This window comes from Plecotus auritus (assembly GCF_963455305.1).
Source record: "Plecotus auritus genome assembly, chromosome: 3".
In the NCBI taxonomy this organism is placed as follows: Eukaryota; Metazoa; Chordata; class Mammalia; order Chiroptera; family Vespertilionidae; genus Plecotus; species Plecotus auritus.
Genome location: NC_137772.1, coordinates 209,309,374 through 209,332,645, shown reverse-complemented (window position 1 = coordinate 209,332,645; position 23,272 = coordinate 209,309,374). Strand labels below are relative to the sequence as shown.

Sequence of the window (23,272 nt, the reverse complement as noted above, 5' to 3'; positions counted from 1 at the left end):
TAACTGGTTTAACCCTTGCGACAACCTTATAAAAGGAACATCCTGTCATTTTACTCTTCCTTCAGAGAGGTTAGATAACTTGTCCAAGGTCACACACAATGACCATTTTCTGAAAAAGTTTTATACATGAAGGAGAGAGGAGGTTTATTTAGGAAAGTTGCTGGAGGGGTTGACTTGTTCTTCATCTTCTTTTTTTTTTTTAATACTTACCCAAGGATATTTTCCCCTTGATTTTTAAAGAGAGTGGAGAGAGAGGGAAAGGCAGAGAGAAATATTGATGTGAGGGAAACACATTGATTGGTTGCCTCCTGCAGGAACCCTGACCAACCTAGGTATGTGCCCTTGACTGGAATTCACCCCAGAACCTTTAGTCCACAGGCTGATGCTCTATCCACTGAGCCAAACCGTCTAGGGCAGAGTTGACTTGTTCTTAATGTTTAGAGAGAAGCCCTTGGCCTTTTTATATAACAAAAGGAAATATATTTTTAGCCCCTCAAAAAATATGGAGCTATGGCTCCTGTTTTATATGTATCAGAAAAAAAAAATGGATTTGCATCTCCCAATCATGGTTCAGTAGCTGCTGAGCCCTGCTCTGCTAGCCAAGGAGGATCACAATGGAAAATGCTTTGTGTAAAATGTTACTGTCCTTTGCCTAAAAATTCAGTTAAATTTTATTTTTACATCTGTGTGATAGTAGAAAGAATGACTTTGAATCTTTACTTAAGGGGTGGAAATCAGAGAATGAAAGAGGACCAGCTCTCTAGTTTTATGATATTTAGGATGTTGTGTCTGCCCACCTCCGAAACCAGAATTAAATGTCACTTCTCGATGCTTTCCCTGATCTCCCAAAGGAACCTCTCCCTATATCTTCTGAACCCTGGGCATCACTTTTCATCACACTCTATTTTGACCACTTATTCAGTCTGTGACATCACCCTCCTCTCTCTTCCCCCGCCCCCATTCCATTCATCCCTACTGAGGACTGAGACTGCCTTGTTCTTGGCGACATCCCCAGCTCTGGCACAGAGCGTGGCACATGGAAGGGTGAATGAATTAAAAATCTCCATTAAACTTCTATCAAAAGAAATTACAGTTTTTAGAGTTCATTGAAGTATTTCTGCTAAGTGTTGCTTGAGCTGAGCCTTAAAAGAATCTGAAATGAGAAGGAAGGATGGAAATCATGCAAGATAACAGATGAGAAACTTGGGCTTCAAGAGAGTAAGTGACCTTCATGGTCACACATACAGCTTAGAGTTGGGCCCTCTTTCTGTAATACCACTGCCATGTTTACCAGCCAACTAATGGGCTCTGTATTCTGTTATCAAAGTTTCCATGGATTGCAAAAGGGTGGCTGAGTCACTCTGAAATATCTACTCCTTCATTCTCCTTTATCCTTTTTTTTTTTAAATTCTCACCTGAAGATATGTTTTTTTTATTGATTTTAGAGAGAGTGGAAAGGGGGCTGGGTGGGGGGGGCGCAGAGAAACATCAATGTGAGAGAGAAATATAGATCTGTTGCCTTCTATAAGTGCCTGGCCAGGGATCAAACCCATCACCTAGGTTTGTATCCTGACCAGGAATCAAACTCACAACCTATTTGGTGTACAGTATGAGGCACCAACTGACTGAGCTATCCATCCAGGGCTCTCCTTTATTCTTGATGTCACCTGCCCTAGTAGAATTAGGATATAGACCTTCCCAACTGTACTGTCCACACAAGGAAGTGGAAAAGGTCTACCAGACGTCCTCAGACTACAGCCCACGGGCCACATGCGGCCCGCCGAGGACATTTATCCGGCCCGCCGGGTGCCGCTGCCTGTCCTGCTTAGCAGCCAACTCGTCCCGGGCCTGCAGTGCGCATAGGAATTTGTTCATAGTTTTTTTTTTTAAAACTATAGTCCGGCTCTCCAACGGTCTGAGGGACAGTGAATTGGCCCCCTGTTTAAAAAGTTTGAGGACCCCTGGAGACTGTCTCCCACAGGGGCCCAGTGACCCTGACATATTGCTTCCCTCAGAGGGTCCAGGAAGCTTGCTGCTCAGGTACTCAGAGGACTTTCTGATCTGATAGGTCCATCTCTGTATTTTCTAGCATTATTCTGACCTTTAGCAAGAATTATGGGGAAAAGTTGGCAATAATGCCCATAAAGAAGCAGCTAGGGTAGGGGGAGAACAGTGATTGGAGGGTCACAAGTCCTCCCTTTCCTGGGCAGGTTCAACCACTAGAGGAAACAAGAAAAAGGGTATTTGTGGAGGGGGAGGGATGTTGGGCATTCACTCAGTTCTCAGACATCCGAGGATAAGAGTGAAGGGATCCTATTGTATAACCACATACAAAACGTAGAAGGTGGGTTGGGAGCTGAGAGATATAATCTTAATAATCTGCACACCTCACATGAGTCATGCGCTGGAGTTGAGGACTGACCTCGGGCATATAATGAGAACACTGTGAAAAGCAGCCTGGTGAATCACAGCCCCTCAGGCCCTGTTTGCAAATCTGCAAAAAAAAAAAAAAAAAATGTGGACAATAACTTTCTGGTGAGATTGTTGAGAGGGTCCATCAGGATGTTTATAAAAATCATGGCCTGAAATAGGCTGATGGTGGCTTACAGTTTTCTTAGTGTTATAAAATAAACTAGAGGCCCAATGCACAAAATTCGTGCACAGGTATGGTCCCTAGTCCTGGCTGGCGATTGAAGCGTGAGTGTCTGGCATGGAAGGGCAGGTCCCAGCTGACCTCTGGGCCATGGGCAGCAACTGGGCCCCCAGGCCCCCACTTTCCCCCCTCTGCCTGAGTCACGGCACCTGAGTCCCCATGCTGAACTGTGGTAAGCAAGGCTAGACACCATGGGCCAGGGTGCAGCATGGGTTTCTGGGTCACCCAGAGGCACCTTATGGAAGCCGGGCGGGCAACGCACTCTCTCCCAGCCGGCCTCGGCAGACCAGCTTCTGCGTGAACCCACCGTGAACCCGACCAGCCCCTGTGGTCTCAGAAGCCCATTGGGGCTGGCAGCACCTCCACTGCCATCTGCTGCCAGTGCCTCGTCGCTGATGCCCACCATAGTCTGCGCCAACCCCAGGTGGTCAGTGCACATCATAGTGAGTGGTTGAACTCCTGGTCGAACTCCTGGTCGAGGGGACAATATGCATATTAGACTTTTATAATATAGGATATCTTCCATCGAAATGGAGTGAGGAGATGAGGTCATAAATATCTTAAGAGAAGGTTATTTTCTAGACTTGAGATGGTTTAGCTGCTGACAGATGGTGGGGATTCAGCTGGCTTTAAAGATTTGGATTTGATAAAACTGAGGAAAATATTAACTAAAATTATTTTCTATATTCTAAATAAAAAGGGGCCATAACCAAGAAATGTGTATATTATTTGTGTGTGCAAAGCCTGGTTTCTTTCAGGTAAGTTTCACAATTTTCTGCCCCTGCATTTAAAATAAATTTGTGTTCCTGAAAGTAACAGATACACCTACATGTACACATCTACCCCATACAGCTATGGTGAACAACTTTTAAATTCATTCATTCTAGTTACCTTTGGAGGTCTCCTGTCCATTTGAGTTATCTATTTATTTAACTTGGGCTCTTACATTTTCTTTAGAGACATTAATGCCTATCAGTAAATAACAGTGTTAATAAAATAACAATTTATTTTTTTATAATTTATTTGGAATTTCAGACTTCCTGCATTTAGAGTAGGCACCCAGGATATGACAAGTATTCATATACTAATAGTTTTTATGAGGACCCTGAGTCTTTTTTCAGCTATCAAATGATTCATCCCTCAAGATCTGAAAATCAGCAGGGCTCTGTTAATTGTTTTTTGTTTATCATGGAGGTTAACCACTGTTTGATTTCAGCTATGGCATTCTTATAATAATTCAATTAATGAATAAGATAAGAACACCTTATCTGAAAAGAAATCTTAGAAAGCAATATACATGTGAGAGAGAGAAAATGGAAAAATATAATTCCAAGTTTTTCATTAGTGTCCATTTCTCTACAGAAAATGAGAGATTATGTGTTTACCTGTGAAGATAGCTATCCTATAATGTGCATAGCTTTTTATAAATGTGTGTGCTGGTTTGAATAGTCATTGCCACAAAGTCTCCAAATGACAGTTTGTGTTAGATCCAGAGACACATAAGACCTTCTTCTTTGGTAAAAAGACCAGCTATCTAATTGCTTTACTCCTATTTAAAGAAATGCAACAAATGCTACTAGTTTCTTTGTTTTGTAATTTTAGAAAATCCAGGGAGAAGATAAATGTGAAGGAGCCAGATTGTGCAAGAGAGACTAAGATAAACAACAAATTCTAACACAAGTTACCACAGCAAGTGGAACAGGTAGTTCAACTTAAAAGTTATATCCTCCACACCATAAATACATCTAACCTCTCAACATCGAGATACTCGTGTGGACATTTTGACATTAATTTTAATGGGGAACAGGTAGACACCGAGCTAAGACTTAGCATGATGTACTCTGATTCCTGTTAGCTAACACATGGTTTTTAAATACTTCCAGGTATTGATTTGAGAGTCAGCAGTCCTGAGTCCCTCGGGCCCACCCGGCTGGAAACCAGTAGTATTATCTCAGAACTTCGATCCCTCATATGTAGACAAGGAAAATTGGAAAATATAATTTCTGACTTCCTTCCATTTCTAAAGTAATCTATTTTATTTTAGAAACCTAGAATCAAATTTTACAAAGTAAATAAAGATATCACTACTTGATAGCCTCAGGATGAATAAAGCAAAAGAACCAAGGGAACAAGGGACTCTGGTTAACTTTGTAGAAACAGCATAATACTGATTTTTAAAAAAGGTCAAGCAAAACTTTTCTGACATTTACTTCCTGATAGGAGTATGGCTTGGTACAACATGCCTGGAAAAGCCATTTGGTAATATATATGAGGAGCCAAAAAATGCTCAATAACTTCTGATTCAGTAATTCCACAACTAAGAATTCATCCTAAGGAAGAACTGGATAAAAGTTGACTGACAAAAGTTTCTCATCACAGTATTCTGTGTAATAGGGGAAACTGGAAAAGCAAAACTATGTATGTTACAAGAAGATGATGCTTAGCTCTGGCCTGGTGGGTGGCTCAGTTGGTTGGAGCGCTGTCCCATACACAAAAAGGTGGTGGGTTCGATCCCCGGGAGGTCAGGGCACATATCTATGTTCGGGTTCCATCCCTGGTTGGGGTGTGTATACTTGGATTAAAAAAAAAAAAAGATTATGCTTAAAGCATGGTTAATTCAAATGGTAAGAAATATGTGATTCTTTGTTGTCATCATAAATAATTTCAGTATCTGACACATAGGTGCCAGGAAGTGTCAGAGAAGTATTACTTCATTCAGTAAATATTTGAGTGTCTATTATGTGAAGACACCATTCCAGGCTCTGAGGATAAAGCAGTAAATAAGAGACAGATTCATCTCCTGGCTTCCTGGAGCTTATGATGCTCCAGTGAGGATAGGCAATCAATCAATCAATCATCAGTTTTGTTTTGTTTTTAAAGCAGGTAGATATGTAGTGTATCAGATGATGTAAAGTGTTATGTCTTGAGAAAAATGAATCAGAGTAAGGTTATGGGAGTCTGGAAGAGGGGACTTATTATTTTATAGAGGATAGTCAGTGCAGTTCTCACTGATAAGGAGTCTTTTGAGTAGAGACCTGAGGCAATCAGAGGATGAGACATGTACTGTAGATACCCAGAAAGAGTATTCTAGATAGAGGGCTCTGAAATTTCAAAACAATTTCAGACACTCTAAAACAGAAGCACACTTGATATATTCATGAAATACTGCAAAGTCAGTGAGTCTGGACTGGATGAACTAGGGCAGGAGATGAGTTTGGACAGGAGGGAATGCAGGCTATGTGGGGCCATGAGGGTCAATGCAAGGACTCTGAACTTAAACCAGAAATTAAGTCATTGATATTTACTGAGTCCTCACTGTGTAACCTAATATTGGGTGACCAATAACTGGCTATATATTTCTTGCTAAAACATACTCCCAGAATATTTTTCTATCTCTTGCCTAGAAATTCTTTTATTTCTTAATGCCTAATTAAACCTGTGACAGAGAAAAAAGCTAATAAAATGAATGAATGAATGAATGAATTGTGAGGACTAATATTATTACCTTAAACTAATCTTATCTAATAAAAGATCCTATCTAATAAAAGATCCTATCTAATAAAAGAGTAATATGCAAATTGACCATCACTCCAAGACACAAGATGGCCACCCCCATGTGGTCAAAGATTGTTGCACCCATGTGGACACAAGATGGCCACCACAAGATGGCCTGCAGGGGAGGGCAGTTGTGGGCGATCAGGCAAGCAGGGAGGGCAGTTAGGGGTGACCGGGCCAGCATAGGAGGGCAGTTGAGGAAGACCAGGTCAGCAGTGGAGGGCAGTTGGGGGGGACCAGGCCTGCAGGGGAGGGCAGTTGGGGGAACCAGGATAGCAGGGGGGCATTTGGAGGGGACCAGGCCTGCAGGGGAGGGCAGTTGAGGGGACCAGGCCTGCAGGGGAGGGCAGTTGGGGGTGACCATGCCTGCAGGGGAGGACAGTTAGGGGCAACCAGACTGGCAGGGGAGGGCAGTTATGAGTGACCAGGCCAGCAGGGGAGGGCAGTTAGGGGCAATCAGGCTGGCCGGAGAACAGTTAGGCATCAATCAGGCTGGCAGGGGAGTGGTTAGGGAGTGATCAGGCTGGTAGGCAGAAGCGGTTAGGTGCAATCGGGCAGAGGCAGGCGAGCGGTTGGGAGCCAGCAGTCCTGGATTGTGAGAGGGATGTCCGACTGCACATTAAACGGGCAGGTGGACATCCCTCAAGGGGTCCCAGATTGGAGAGGGTGCAGGCTGGGCTGAGGGACAGCCCCCCTCCCCCCGTGCACGAATTTCGTGCACCGGGCCTCTAGTTTATTTTACATTTCTCTTGATAAGGACAAACAGTGAAAAGAAAGGTAAGGAGGCCTGACATCTGTGGCCTCCATCTCTGGATTGTCCTATGTCTAGAAACCTCTGTTATGGAAGGTCAGAGAGAAGAGCCATCTAGTAGAATCATGAGAGATTTTTTCTCAAGCCTCATCCCACTCATCCTTTGGCCATCATCAGTATTTCAAGCCCAAGGATATTCTAATCTATAAGAACAGGGTCTGGGACAGATCCTTCAATAATTAGTTTGGAGATGGAAAATCTGAAGTTCATGAGCAAGAAGGCTATTTGGGGCTCACTGAGGTTCTGAGTTCTGCTGTCCTGTGTAGACCCCACTCTGATCCTAGGTGGAACCTCCCCTTCGGTCACACCTTACATACAGATGTGAGTGACTTTGGTGATAAAAGTGCATAAGTGAGAGTGTGGGCCAGCATGAGCCCATCTCCACTGGGACAAAGATAACTCAGAGTATATACCTACTTGGTGAGGTCCAAATTGTGACTAAAAGATTAGTCTTTGCCACTTGAGCCATGATTTAGAGTGCCAGAGACCATCTAAAAAATGAGAGAAGACTTCTCAACTCTTTATTCCACCTTTTTAGATCTCACAATTCCATAGTGTTATTTGGGGTTTGAACGTGTAGGACAATGTGTGGCTTTTCTTCAAATGCCCGAACCCAGATCCCATGATGTTATCCTCCACTGATTAAGGTAATGTTGTTGATGGACCTCTAATGAAGTGAAGCCTCTGATAACAACATGGGAAGAAAACAAAGTGGGAAGGACTGTTTTGCCCCATATTCACACTCCTACTCTTTTCTGATGCTGTGTTTCCAGCATATGCCATGACCACTGGCCAGATAGAGATTTACTCATCCACTTGCTGAGTGAGATCAGTGTTTATTCCAACATTCTCCTCTTCTGGCCAACACATTTGTGTGCACTTTACATAGGAATGTGAGATTCATGGCCAACCAATAACCCTGGAAAGGCCAGTGTCTGGTGACACATTCAATATCCAGAGCTGTTAGGAGAGGTTGAGTCCTTCTTGAAGACAACCACTTTTGCACAAGTTGCCTCATAGTTACAGCAATTATTGGAGTTTAAATATAACCACACAAGGATAAAGGAGGGGGCAAAGTGGGCAAACACATGACCATCCTTGAAATCACAGGCATGCTGGCAGCTTAGACTCCTCCTATCTCACATAGGTAATAGCTCATTGCAGCCCACTGAGATCCAGCAGTAATTAATTAATCTAAGTAAGCGTGTCCATTAAAATCTACGATCTGCTTCTAATGATATTTGTGAAGATATTTAGAAATAAAGACGTTCTCCAGTGTAGAATACTTGGTAAGAAAAATTTGCAAGAAGCACCCACTCACTTGAGCTTTTAATAAATTCCTGGGTACATTTTTAATCCTTGACTCTTGCCTATGGAAATTTGGCTGATGGTCTAAATCTTGACATGGATCTTTCCCTGATTCTAAGGACCTTTCCTATCCCTGAGTCCCTATAGTAATTCTGTATGTCACTCATTACATTTTATCTTGAATGGCCTAGTACAGAATTAAACTCTCCTCTCTCTTACAGTAGACCATTAACTATGTATGTGTTTTTGCCCTACTTCCCTAACCATATACCAGTATTTCTTATGATGATATAGCCTTGTACTTCTTTATTTCCCTCCCCATTTATTCACAAATATTTAAATACCTACTAAGTATCAGGGACATTATTAGGATCTGGGTCAAAAGGGGTAAGCATGAGGCTTAAAAATCAAACTCAGTTACAATAAAAGAATCTCATAGAAATATGGTGTCACTGGTGCTCACTGTATTCTACTTTTATAGCAATAGATCTCATACTTTTTAAAAGTTTCAGCATTTTTACTTCCTAATCCTTTTTCTTATCCACAATTATTCCATGGACTTCAGTGATAAAATCAAATTATACTCTCTATCTATAATATAGATAATATATTCTATATAACAAAAGCCTAAGCAACCATTATGGTGGAACGACCAGAACAACTGGTTGCTATGATGCACACTGATGACCAGGGGACAGATGCTCAATGCAGGACGCTCCACAGGGGGAGCACTGCTCAGCCAGAAGCTGGGCTCATGGCTGGTGAGCACAGTGGCGGTGGTGGGAGCCTCTCCCGCCTCTGCAGCAGCTCTAAGGAGCAGCGAGCAGGTGGGCGGTGAGGATCGAGGGGTCCTGGAGAGTGAGAGGGCACAAGCTGGGCTAAGGGAATGCCCCGCCCGCCCCCACCCAGTGCACGAATTTCCTGCACCAGGCCTCTAGTATGTTTATAAATTAAACTAGCAGCAAAGTTACAACCAAAGTGACAAATTTCCACAAGCACATTGCTATATAAAGGCAGGGAGAATATAGTTCTCTTAATGGGCAGTTTCTAAGGAAAAGGCATCCTTTATCTTCCTGGGGAAGCCCAGACATTTTCAGGAGACAGGCTAAAATCCCATTGTGTGGAGGAAATGGAGAGGCAAAAGATAACAGAAATAATTTTTATTAGAATTCTCACTGAAAAACAATACAGAAAACCAGAGAATGAGTATAGGTCAAAAGTCAATATTAAAATAGTTCAAGGAAAAAAAAATATATATATACAGAAAATAGTAAGTGTATCCACCAGTCAATCATCAACATGAAAACAGTTCAATTAAAAAAAATTAAACTATTAATCCAACTGAGATATTTAAGGCACATATGAAAGAACTTGCAACTAGACATTCTTCATTGTTAGATTAACATCTCAAGGTAGGAGAGGACATGAGAAGGAGAGAGAAAGTAATGGGAGAGAGAAGAGAGAGAGGAAGGGAAAAAAACAATATTTCATGAGGTTGTTTTTTTTAAAAAACATGCTAAATAATTGTTAAACACTGTATGCATTATTTCACTTAATCCGTACAACAATTTTGCAAGCTGTATTTTCTCCCCATTTTAAAGATAAAGAGACTCATAGAGTTTAAATGACTTGCCCAGGGCATAAAGTTGGAGTGGCAGAGAGATTACAACCCAACTCCACTCCAAAGCCCTCCTTCTTTCCTCTGACATCAGGTGTTTGTAGACTACAGTATACCCACAAGTGGAAACCATCTCATAGTAGATTTATGAACCTGAGGAGGTCTTTATTTACCCCAACCTATGTATACCTTTTTTTGGAGCTTGGGAGTAGAGCAATCTGGACCACATTTCCAAGAGGGTAAGTCTGATTTGACAATGTCTTCTTTGTTTCAGAAGAAAGACCACACCAGGAGAAAGAAGGCATAGGAGGACTGAGTGCTGCCTACCAGTCTGGTGGGCTATCAATAGTTTTCCTAGAGCATGTTCATTAATAGAAAATGGAGGGAAAATGTATGATAAACAGAAATGTGCAAACCCAAATGTGTAAGTAAATTGGTGATTATGAAGATGAATCAACTCTTATAACCCAGATTCCTTAGCTGTCAAAATCTGAGAATAAAGAAACTCAAAGAAACACCAAGCATGTAGCAAAACTATACACTAAATCATTTCTGCATCATGTCCACAGCCACACAGGCTAACGTTTTCTATCCTGATGGCCCCTTCTTAGGTGATGATTTTTCACAATGTATTTCATGGCTTCCATCCCTACATGAGACTTTATTACTATCACATAGGAATAAAAAGCCATAAAGCACTAGAGTGAATTTATCTTGGTCGGATGCAAAACTTATTTTCTTCACATGACTTCACAACCATTTCCAAGCTAACCAATCATTTCATGCTACATTAAGGAACATTTTAAACTACACATAAGTGACAGGAAGCACACTTAAATTGTGACATCACAAATTAACAGGATTTCATCCTTCAGCAACACTCTTAGCTACAAGGACCAGGAAACAAGACCAGGAGACACTCAGCAGCACACAACCATTGAATTCACCAAAAACAAAGGACACTGGGGAGAATTCCTGGAGAAAAGTTCATCACTTTGACATTGGACTTGGAAACACATGAGGAAAGACAGAAGACAGACAAATCACTGATACAAACTGAAACTAGGGGACTTATATCAAGCCTCTTGTTTCAACTTCTTTTCCCCGGGAAACGTTCTTCCATGCCCACAGCCAGCTTTCAGCCTTTTCATTTTAGAGCAGGTGGGGAAGGGAGAAACTTGAGCATCTGCTTGCACTAAGCATTAAGCCTTCTACACTTAAGTAACAAAAAAGAAAGAAAAGAAAAAAAGAGAGAAAAAACTCTACAGCATGCTAAGGGACCACAAGTGCTAATTGCTTACCTACAGCCCTTCATGGAGGCTGACACCATCCCCCACCCCTGTACATGGAAGGAAATATCTAACTCTACCAGAAACAATACAGTGCATGAAATCAATCCCTCATGATCTAAATAACTCAGGTCTGGAGCCCAAGGACATTCTTTATGCTGCATTAAAGTGATATTGCTTGTGGAATTATTAATACACTTGTAAGTGGCCACACCAAAATCCAATTCTCCAGGACCACTGAAGACCCAATGCCTTAAGTTGCATGGATTTATGGCCTTTCAAAAATAAACTGGGAGTGTCTAATTACCAGCTCCTGAAACAGTGTCCCAGACTATGGAGCGTTGCCCTCTGCTTTCTAAAAAAACATTGTATTATGCAGATTCAAATAAAAGAAACAAGAACTTGAGTTTCTCATTAGGAGTAAGGTCTAGGCCAGCAATTTCCACCTAGAGGTTACTATAATGAAATCTTGATTTATGTGAATCACAGGGAGGGGACTGGAAATAGTTAAATGAAAGGAAGTGCATACATAAATTCAATTATCATGCATGAAACATGCAAATGATTTAAGCACTGCCTCTGAAACTCTAGTTTATATTCATTAATCTCAGGTTGCACTTTTGAAGGAGAAAGACATGTTAATTGGGTCCAGATTAATGCACTCCCAAACCTCTCCAATTTGTTTTTAGGTGAGGGTTAAATGATATGTATTAAAATAAACACAGCTGCTCATCTGCCTCTATATTCCCCCTCCCCCCTCCACCTCTACCTCCACTCCCAGCTGCCTCCCCTCCCCCACTACAGCCCACCCCAGATGGCTCACCTCCCCACCACACCTCTCCATCCTTTAGGGAAGGAATTAAGAAGCCCTAATGTTTTTATTTTGAAAATACACTGGGAGAATAACCCTGTCTCTTAGCTTTTTCAATATTTCCCCTTTTCCCCAAAGCTGCTAAACTCCAGAAAATCAGTTGCACATCAAATCCTGAGGATGCCTAACTGTGGAATCAAGGACATGCACACATAGGCACACAGGCTAGCATTTCCAGAGACAGGGGTTCTTTCTATAAGCCTGAGTCCTGTAAGTACGGAAGGGCAGTTTTAAAGTGTCCCAGCCCATGCTCACTTGGAGACAAAGTTGCTGCAGGTTGGCATGACAATCCTGTGCCTTAGTTATGTGGGAAACTAGGGAATTGAGAGAACTGGGTTTTGGTTGCTGTTCTTCCTCTGTGGCTCACTCTGCCAACAGGAACTAGCATAGAGCAGAGGGTACCCAAAAGGTCCTTTGAAAGATCACCTTGCTTTCCTCTCCCTCCTCCCTGGCAAAATTCAAAATTATCCTTAAAATAAGAATTTCCTTCCTTCCTTCCTTCCTTCCTTCCTTCCTTCCTTCCTTCCTTCCTTCCTTCCTTCCTTCCTTTCTCTCTCTCTCTCTCTCTCTCTCTCTCTCTCTCTCTCTCTCTCTCGCTCTCTCTCTCATTTACAGGCAACATTAGTTTGGGACACTAAGAAATAAGAATCTTGTGAATAATGAAACTTTAAAAAATAGTAAAACATTCAATATTTTATATTGGTTTCTTGAACCTGATCTTTGGAACAATAAAAGAAGGGGAACTCTGGGCTACTGGGAACAGACTGGGGCACAGAGGCAGAATGGAAGCGATTCTCTGTGAGAGCAGCCATCAAGGAGTTAAACCAGGCACCCCACCCCTCCCCCAAAAAAGAGGCCTTCAAACTAATTTCACACTGAAAGTGATGTTTAATTTGAATCATGCTCTTCCCAAAGGGAAAAGGTTAGTCTCATCACTGGGCTGAACTCCTCCTCCCCCTTCTCCTTTCATACGAATTGAAAATTCAGATTAACCATTAATCATGATGTGACACATTCTTTTCTTCCTGGTCCAAAAATCAAATGAAAGCCTGGGACCACATCTGAGAACCCATGGGCTGGCCAGTCCTCCCAACCGACGTGCACAACAGAGAGAAGACAAGAACAAGGGCACATCACGTACACAGAGAGGTGCACTCACAGCGAGACACACAGATACAGACAGCTATTCACAGGCATTGGCTCGGGAGCCTCTTCACCTCGATTGATTTTTGCGTATTTGCAAATGTAAAATTAGTCATAGTACATAACAACAAGGACGAGACTGACACGAAATCTGTCAACATCCTGACAAATGTTCCGAGCACGCTTTAGTTAGCGAAGACACTTAAGCAAGTCATCGTTTCTAAAAGAGAAAATTATTATATGCTAGCCAAAACCCTAAGTACAAGCTAAAGATATTCACCTCATGAAGTCATTCCTCAACTAGCCCCTTGGCACTTGCTGGAATTGCTCAGAGCACAAGCTCTACTTTCTCATTTTCTGCTGACTCCATGTGGATAATTTCTTTCTCATGATTAAACGTGAGCTTGGCAGATTCTTCAAAGCATGGCATTAGGTGTGGTGGGGCTCCGGGTGCATCCTTTGTCTAGTAATTCATCGCTGGACCGGCAGGCCAGGGGAATATTCACACACCTACAATGATTTTTTAAAATGCAACCTTTAATAGATATCTTTCTATAAACATATTTTTATACTGCAACATGCAGCTGACAGATGAAATGAACTGTTTACCTTGGAAAAGAATAGGCAGGCTTTTCTCTTCCAAATAATCACTCCGGCCTTTCTGAATGTCATCCAAACGCGATTCTGCCTTGTTCGACTTATCCAGCATCTGAGGCTGTGAGATAACCCTCGTAGCACTGGCCTCCTTCCCTGGCCCCTTCATTATTAGCCTCCTGGTGGGTGAGATAGAATACAGTGAATGTAATAACCGTACTTCACACAACAGGCTCGCTCTCTCTTTTAAATTGAAAATCCCCTTATTACAAAACAAGGGGTGTTCTTTTTCTTCTACCTTTAAGTAGGACTGCCACATTCATTGCCTTTTACAAAAACGCAGCTGCTTTTTAAGCTACAGATAAATAGAATCTGCTAGGCGGTAATTCGACTCAGTCTGAATGCATTATTTTCTAAGACACTTTGGCGAAAGGCTTTTTATTATAAACTGGAATGAACAAGGAAAGTCCTTTTCTTTTCTAATTATGAATGTGCTTTGTTCCCTACTATTAACCTATAATGTCAGATTGATCATCTTCTTCTTCTTTTTTTTGCAGCCAGCTCAATAAATCAACATTTTTCTTTCTTTCCGGAAAATTAGAGGGCTGATGATTAAGTCTTCATGAATTCCAGTAACAAAAATAAAAATAGCATAAGGGAGAAGCAAATACACACGCTGTAACCATAAATACAGACAAGGCAGTGGCCCTTGGATGTCCGAGGTAATGACATGAAGAGTGAATATAAAGGGCATTTACTTGTTAATTTCATATTAGTTTATTTAGTTTTAATAAAATTAAGGTTTTCCAGGCATTTTGATACAGTTGATCTTATATTTATTCAGCTGAAAAGGATATGGTAAAACCATAACATTTCTATATAGAGTGCCCAAACCTCTGTGTTTGTTTAGTTGTTCATTATGTGTGGTAGCTGGTATTCCTACCAGTCACCCTCACTTTCGGAAGCAACGCCATGAAGAATTACAACCGAAGAGGAAACACTGTGAAGAAGGAAGGGTACTCAATTTGAATTTCTGCTGACATCGCTTTAACTCCAAAGATAAACACTGAGAAAAATGGTGAGATCTTAATAATATCAAAAAGCCTAGCCTAGAAACTCCACTAGCTGAGGTATTGTTTTAATTTTGATACCAACGTTGATATTTCTGACCATACCATTACAAGAGGCCACAGTGGCTATGCTTTATGTCCATATGGATATATCGCCTTGTCAAGGGGCGGAAATCCCTCAGGGGATCAGTGGGGTCCCAATTAAGAAAACATAAATATTGCTGCAGCTCTGACTATAAGTGGAGTTTGCCAGTATATCACAGAGCTACAGGCAGGTGCCCACTACTAAACCTGCAGATGGAAAGCCGAGGCTGCATGTCCGTTCCCGAAGCCCTAATGGAAAGCAAAGTGTTGAAGGTGAACTGTGTGTGGCAGATAGTTTCAGAGCGATTTTTTTAATTTGTTTATATTGTTTTAAGTTTATTTCCAATAGAGGGATAGTGGGAATCGAAGGGGCCTTGTGCAAACATAAAGGAAGAACTCTGTACTGAGATCACATGCATATTCAAGAGAGGGGAGAAGGGAGGATGAGAGAGAGAGAGAGAGAGAGAGAGAGAGAGAGAGAGAGTGAATATACTTGACATTCTATTTCCATCTGAAGCCTTTCCTGTGGATCTGTTTGAAATGTTTAAGGGGGAATATTTATTATAAGTCAGATGCTTCCAGGTTTTCAGAACACTGGCTCCAGGAAGAGAGATGTTTGAAGGGAACGGTGGTGACAGAGCTTTTGAGATTCTACCACTCTGCTTAGATTTGAATCAATTTCCTGTCTTCTGATATGCCTGGGAACAAATGAGGCCCCATCAGTTTGCTGGCCTCGCATCAGATACCAAGTGATGTTGTGGCAACACCAGAAGCCCAGTTACCCGCAATAAGTAATGCCGAGGAGCAGATTGCAGTGAAGCAGGCATCGCCAGAGAGTAAAAGTGGAATCCTTATGCATCCATATCTCCACCGAGCTAAGGCCTCAGTAACAAGCCTGTTTTGGCAATCAAGAATGTTTATCTTTATAATATTGATATGTGAGGCAAAGAGAAGAAGAAGAAGAAGATTTTAGTTGTATATTTGAAGGCATTGAATTTCCTAGATATTTTGATTTATAGAGAACAGACTGACAGCTGTCAGAGGGGAAGGGGATTTCAGAATGTGTGGAAAAGGTGAAGGGATTAAGCAAAAAAAAAAAAAAATCCCACAAATTCATAGACACAGACAACAGTATGGCGATTACCAGAGGTAAAAGGGGTTGGGCGAGGTAGGAGAGGGTAAAGGGGGGATAAATGGTGATAGAGATTTGACTTGGGGTGGTGAATACACAATACAATATATAGGTGATGTCTTATAGAATTGTACACCATAATCCTATGTAATGTTATTAACCAATGTCACTCCAATATATTCAATGAGAAAGGAAAAGGAAATGGGCTTTCCTGGGCTACCTACAAAAATACCTTTGAATACCTGTTTTCCTCAATCCACCTTGTACCCTGGTAAATCATTAGCTGATAAAAGAACATATAATCTCCTGCCACTTGTATTATTATTTTAAGGCAATGAAATTACCTTATATGCTAATGGTAATATAAGCCTCCAGCTCAAACTGTTAGTTCGTATTAAACTTTCAAAGAAATAAAATAAGTCACTCTACTGAAAGCAGCTCTGTGATGATGGAGAGAAGTGGCTGTCCCAATGAAGAATACATGTGGGACAGTTCTTTAAAGACTTGGCCTCGATTCACTTTCTCCTTCAGAAAAGAAAAAGTAGAAGAAGGAGGAGAAGCAACACAAGAAGAAAAGAAGAGTTGATGGAGGAAGAGAAAAAGGAGAAGGAATTGTCAAAAACCCATTGAGTGCTGCAAATAAGTTATTTTCTTCCTTTCCACGAGAAAGTAGTTCTCTTCCCACCATCCCCCTGCCATTTACAAGCAAACTCAGTTTTAACCGTTGTAAACCTCTCTGCCACTATAAATTGAGGAGAGGTGAGCCCATTTATCAGGTTCCAATGAAGATTAAGTCAGGTTACTGTGAGCTACCTGTGATAAACCGGTAAGTAGCAGTTATATCTAATAAAGAACATTCATGCAAACATACACACACTTGCATTAATGACCTAGCAGGTGTCCTGTAGCTCCATTTGAGGAAAAGGCCTGCTCTAGCTACCTCACATGAAAGTCTTCACCCTTCCCCAGCTGGTCATAAAAACACTATCCCGCATTGCAAATATTGACTAGATCTGATGATGCAAAACTGCCAAAATGCCTCATCTCTACTAAAACAAACAAACAAACAACAACAACAACAAAACAGCTGACTATATTCCAGTTGTAAGGAGACATAAACGACTGGGGTTGTGACTCTATGGTCAAGATGAATCGAATTTTAAATAACAAAATAGCAACTTCACAAAAACCTTTTATGCTAAACATACTTTCTGTGTACCCTTCTAACTTTCATCAACACCAATGTATTTGTTTTTTAAGTTGGAAAAGATAAGCTATATCATGAAGCTAAACTTTGGCATAAGGTTATAGTCATCCTGCAGTATCCATGGAGAATTGGTTCTGGGACCTCCCTCCCCCAACACATACACATGAATACCAAAATTCACGATGTTCAAGTCCCTTACATAAAATGATTTAGTATTTGCCTATAACTTGTGCACATCCTCCTGTACACTTTAAATCACCTTTAGATCACTTATACCACCTGATAAAATATAAACACTACATAAATAGTTGTTATAGTGTATTGTTTAGGAAATAATGACAAGGAACAAAAGTCTGTATGTCTTCAGTACAGATGCAACCATCAGAAGCCTAACTACATAGTACAGGTCAGCAACAGTTTAACCACTTCCCCCAAATATTTTCAATCTGCTTTTGATTGAATTCATGGATGTGGGACCATGGATAGGGAGGGCCAAATGTACTGTTTCTTTGAAGAAAAAAATACACTACTGTAAATTTTAAAATATCTGCTTTTCATCCTCTTCCTTCTAAACTCATTGTCTGAATCATGTTGTTTGACATGATCTCACTTTTATAAAGCCAAATATCTATGCCAATCCAACTTGACAATTATTGTCTGAGCACATACAAACTCTTAGGAGGGCAACTTCAAACAGATTTCCTCCTCCTGGTAGCTGTTTGCCCATGAACAGAGAGGCTCTGGAAAGAGGCTCCAAGCTCCACTGACCACAGGAACTTCTGGCCAAGAATCTAATCACCTCTGCAGAAGGCAGAACAAAGACAATGAATGGAAGCCACAGAACAGAGTGTGTGTGGAATGTGGTGTGTGTCCTACAAATGAGGAAACACAGGCATCTCCCCAGAATCACATTGAGCATGGAGACACTCTAAATATGAAAAGTAAGACAAGCTTTTTAACTCCTTGCCAAGGCTTCCAGACATCCAGCACTTTCGTGAGGTCAAGAAATGTGTCCCCAGCTTCTGTTTTCTGTTCCCCTTCAGAGAACACGGTGAAGAATGGGGCCGCCCAGCTGCCTGTTAGCACGCCACACTTGGCTGACTCCCGTCCTTGCCCAGGGAGTGTGTCCATCGCATTTGGACTCACAGAAGAAAAGCCAAAATCAATTTAACACGAAGGAAATTCACATATTTTTGCCTCTTTAACGTTCTCCAGAGTGCCCATGGAGATTAAGTTGATAAAGTTTTATCTAATGAAGATTAGTGAGGCATAAATCATATAGGTAAAAACTGAGACGTCAGACGGAGATGAAATCTAAAAGCTAATTAAATTCAGTAAGGGCTCTCAAAAGAAATCACACCCACTAACCTTCCCATGCTAATATTTTGTTTCGGAAGGGACAGTTAGTGATTGTAGATTGCACAGTATGAATCTTTAGCAAAGCCTGAGAAGGAGAAAAGAAGATTAGTTGCATGGATTTCTGTGCTGAATGGATGCCAGGGCCAAGATGCAAGAATAGATAAGTTTGAGATTTGGAGGAACTAAATTTGAAGCCAGCCAGTAAAACGTATTGAACCTTATTACCTCTAGTCACTGAGAAATTCCCGAGACAGTTGGATGCAATTTGAAAAGGTCAGAAAAATATTTCCTGCACAGCATTACTGCTTCATGGTTTAAGGGTGTACATTTGTGATACGCCAACTCGAATCATTTTTTATTGACTTTGCTTTCCAGAGACAGACAGACAGTCTGGGAAGCAAGACCAATAGATAAGAGAAAGGCAATCTTATAAATGAAAATCTCTCTTATTTTGTTCTCTCTTTCACTTGTGACTGTGAAAAGTCCCAAATCTTGCCCATTGGAGAAGAAATTACACCAACTTCACTGAAGAATGGCAGAATAGAAATGAAATATAGGGAAGTATTGCTCTAATTCTAACAATGCCATTTTCTCTTAATTACTATTTATTTAGCCTCTACTATGTGCTAGGCATTGTGAAAGGTAAAGGATGCTACCCTTTCACCTAAGTGCGAATATTTAAAATGAAATACCAGGGTGTGGATATTAATTTATTGTTGGCATTTCCTTTGAGGGATGGCTTCATAGTAGAGGGAAATACATAAGAAAGAGTAAAAATTAATTAAAACATAACTATATACTCAAAATAGTGTCTTAATGAAGCCTCTATTGTGATTAAAACCATTCCAAATACAAATAAAAATTATCTTTTTACTAGGACTTGTCTGTAATAAAAACCTTTGTGTTGACAAATGCATCTGTGGGTCTTTGTTTTGGCATGCAATTAAAAGTCAAAGCTGACTCTTTAATATGGAATGGCAGGATCCATTCTAACTCTGCAAAAGTTTAAGTAACACCTGACTTTTCTGTCTGTGAGGAGCCATGAGTTTTGGAGGCAAACACAAGCCTATTTATTCTTCCCTTGTTTAGCAGCAAGACTGAAACTTGTTAATGGCCTTGGACCCAACTGTATGCTCTCATATGATGCTCTGGCTCCGTAAAGATGGCCTGGCAGTTTCCTAGGGCTTTTCAAACAAGATGGCTTTTTCTATAGAAAGCCTAATTGCTAAGCAATCCCACATTTCATAAAATTCGGGAATTTCAAATTATACCCTGTAATCAACAAGGCCACCACTACCAGCGACACAAGAAGCAAATTACAAAATAGCTTTGCTAATATCAGTTACCCACAAGACAAGTGAAAAAACCAGTTCATTAGATAGACATTTGAATTCTTGAAAGTGAAGGTAAAAATATCTGACTTGTAAATGACTTTTTCTATCTTGAATATTTGGCATTGGTTAGATACAAGCAAAAAATTTGGTGGGATTTAAAACTGTTATCTTTCTTGTGTAGAATATTAGATTCAACAATAACAAAAAAAAAAGGTGTTTAATGAATATGATGGTATAGGGTTCAGTGAATTACACTTAAAATTCAAGCTTTTCCACATTTTCATTTCATAGGCCCTTTGTTACTAGCAGAAAAAGAATCTTATGTGTCAACTTTTGATTTCCACAACCTAAGCTCTCCATAGAAAAATATTTTGAACCTTTCACACACCATTAATATCAATAATAACAATCCTAAAAGTATTATGAGTAAAAATAATAATGATAATAGAAGTGACATTAGTCCAGCATTTACTTGGTGTAGGCACCATACAATTATATAATCTCATTTAATTCTCACAGCCAATTTAAATAAAATAAATGTGATTTTTTTTCTTTCATATTTTCCACAAGGAGATTGAGGCTCAAGGAGGCCACGAAACTCATCTAGGTCAGAAAACAAGTTATGTGAGACAAAATCCAAACTCCTCTGAATCTAGTTCCTATTATTTCAAAGCCATGTACCTTTAACAAAGTTCATGATCATTGCCAGACCCAGGAGTGTTACTTCTCTCAGATCATGCAGCATTTCTGGAGTTGTGTTGAATCAAATTTCCCTACTCATATGGATTGAGTCAGGCATGCCAAAAGTTTGTTGAATATCCACAAAACATAGCCCCTTCTAGAGCTCTGAGCTAACAGTGGATTATGGATGTATTTCCTGTGTTCATGGAATTTAGTTCATGAAGAAAATAATATAGTCATAGCAGCCTCATTAATCAGATTGCATGGTTCACCTACACCTAATAAATTTGGATGTAATTGTACACAAATTGCTTTTTGAATTATGTTTAAATTATGTTGAGAGAAGAGCAAGTTTCTTCTTAGCTGGGATTGCCTTAAGATCAACTGTTCAATGTTCAATGAATCCTTCTCCAAACACAATGTTAAAAGGGAAAATGTGTAGCTATTTTGTTATTGCCACAGGCAAATAAGTAGAATGGAAAGGAAATAATGTTGGGTCACAAAAGTTCAACACATCAACTATTTGAAGAGAATGTACCAAACCTAGCCAGGTTTCAACAAAATGTTATTTTACCTTTAATTGACAATGGTGTATTCTAGCCAACTTATCAAATGGACCCACAGCGATGATGCTTCCTGTTTGGAGAGAGGTGATGACTGTAAATGCTGAGGTGCTGGTTGCCAGTTCCAGCACGTGTTGTCCAGGAACCTGTCTATGCTAGAAGAGCCTGTTTCCTTGTCAGGCACTCTTTCAGAAGACCTTTCTTCCAGCCCCGAATGTTAACTCTCCTAACTGTCAAAGCTGCCTTGGCACTCAAGGGGCATTACAATGAGCTGAGAGGGGAAATAGCATCATCTGGGCTGCACTTCTTGCTGAGTAAAGCACTGTTGAGTTTGAAAAGTGGGAGCATTTAAAAAATAGAAATGAGATTAGGTTCAGCTACTGAAAGGTGGAGAGAGGAAGAGGTAAGGAGGAGGCCAGAACCCATGATGAACTTAAGTCTGGAGTATGAATCCCCCAGTCCTTCTGATTCCTTGATTTTCTTAAGCACCAAGCAGGACAAAGAATAATAGGGGTGAGCATGAAATGGGGCCTTTTCTTTGCACCCCTGAAATGCTTGGGAACAAAAGGGAGAAATGTAACCCCCCCAAAGTGATCTAAGTTTTAATATCTCATGTTGCAAAATCAGCTTTTTAATCTTCTTATCTTCCAAAGAAGATGCCTGGAAAAAATAGTTTTAAGACAGGGTAATTAGCTAACTTCTATGTGTGTTTTTTTTTTTATTGCAACCTACTCTCAAAACAAATTACAATCTCATAAAAAATGTCCCTGTAATAAAAAAGCTGGAAGAAAGCATCAAGCTAGCTTATTATGAAGTTCTTCTTTTACCTCATTTATCCTGTAAGCAAAAAATCAGATTCAGATATTAATATTATTGGAATTAACTTTCTAGAAATGGCACTAAGGAACAATGACTTACAATTAATACATAGTATTCATAGCAATAGAAGCAATTAACACACCTCAGAAGCTGTGGAGAATGAAAATAGCCTTTCCTTTCTTCTCTCTGGATCAAACATTGAAATTGAGCAATTTCTGAAAACCTATTATTAGATTATTATTTTAATTATTCTTCCAACATTTCGATGTCACAATGTTACTAGTAAATGCTTTGTGTACCTGCTCAAGAGGATTTTGGCAGCATGAGAACCCAAATGCTCTACCAATCCATTTTCTTTGAATTATAAGAATCTCCAGAGCATATTCTTTCCTACATTGGAAGAAAGCATCGCTTAAATTTTTCTGAATAATTTTCAAAATCAAATTTAAAAGTTTTCATGAGAGATGATCCTCCCTGATGGGTGATATGAAGCATAACCTGAGGGGAAACATGAAAATAATTAGCATAAACATATTAGCATATAGATGCCTCTGAAATAATAAACAGCCGAAAACCAAAATGCTTATCCCCAAAAGAAAGTTATGAGAAAATATAAAATTAATGTACACTTCTTGCATGACAACCCTAGCCTGAAAGCCAAACAGAATATTCTCATTCAGTGAAAGGTGGAATGACCAGGGAGATGGAGAACTACTCCCTCCCCCCAAACCAACTCTTCATTGCTCATTACCACCATATCAACATTCTCTATATGCCCTTTACCTCCTCCCCACTCCCAACACACCCCTGTTCTCTATTAAACAGAAAAATCAGCAGGAAAACAAGTATCTTCCTTTCTTTTCTTCTAAGAGCCACCACCAAGTAAACAGATCTAATATTCTCTTTTTCTTCCCTCAGCTAACTTTCTATCTTTCCCTAGATGGCTTGGTAATTCAACTACCGAGAGGACTGAGGAGTCTCAGTTGAAAAGTGGGCTTAGCGCTTGTTAAAAATGGACCATGAATAAGATTGATTCATTTTATATTTCAAATTGGTACAGTCTCTCAAGGTAGTAAGTTGGCATGCTGTGGTGTGATTGGAAGAATATGGTCTTTGGAGTCAACCCTCATTTAAAAATATGATCTGTATAACCCTGGAAAAGTTCATTAAACATAATTAAT

General features: G+C 40.3%; 1 long non-coding RNA gene across 2 annotated transcripts in view; it reads right to left on the bottom strand.

Moving 5' to 3' along the window:
- Positions 1-12,614: 12,614 nt before the first annotated feature.
- LOC308243669 overlaps positions 12,615-23,272 on the bottom strand; it is a 29,403-nt gene continuing 18,745 nt past the window's right edge. The window contains exons 1-3 of one of the 2 annotated variants that reach the window (XR_013960089.1): positions 22,391-22,519; positions 13,858-14,021; positions 12,615-13,758 (exon numbers count right to left, since the gene is read on the bottom strand). This is a non-coding gene — a long non-coding RNA (uncharacterized lncRNA). Of the gene's footprint in view, positions 13,759-13,857; positions 14,022-22,390; positions 22,520-23,272 lie in introns of those variants that run through there. The other variant, XR_013960088.1, reaches the window with a different exon arrangement.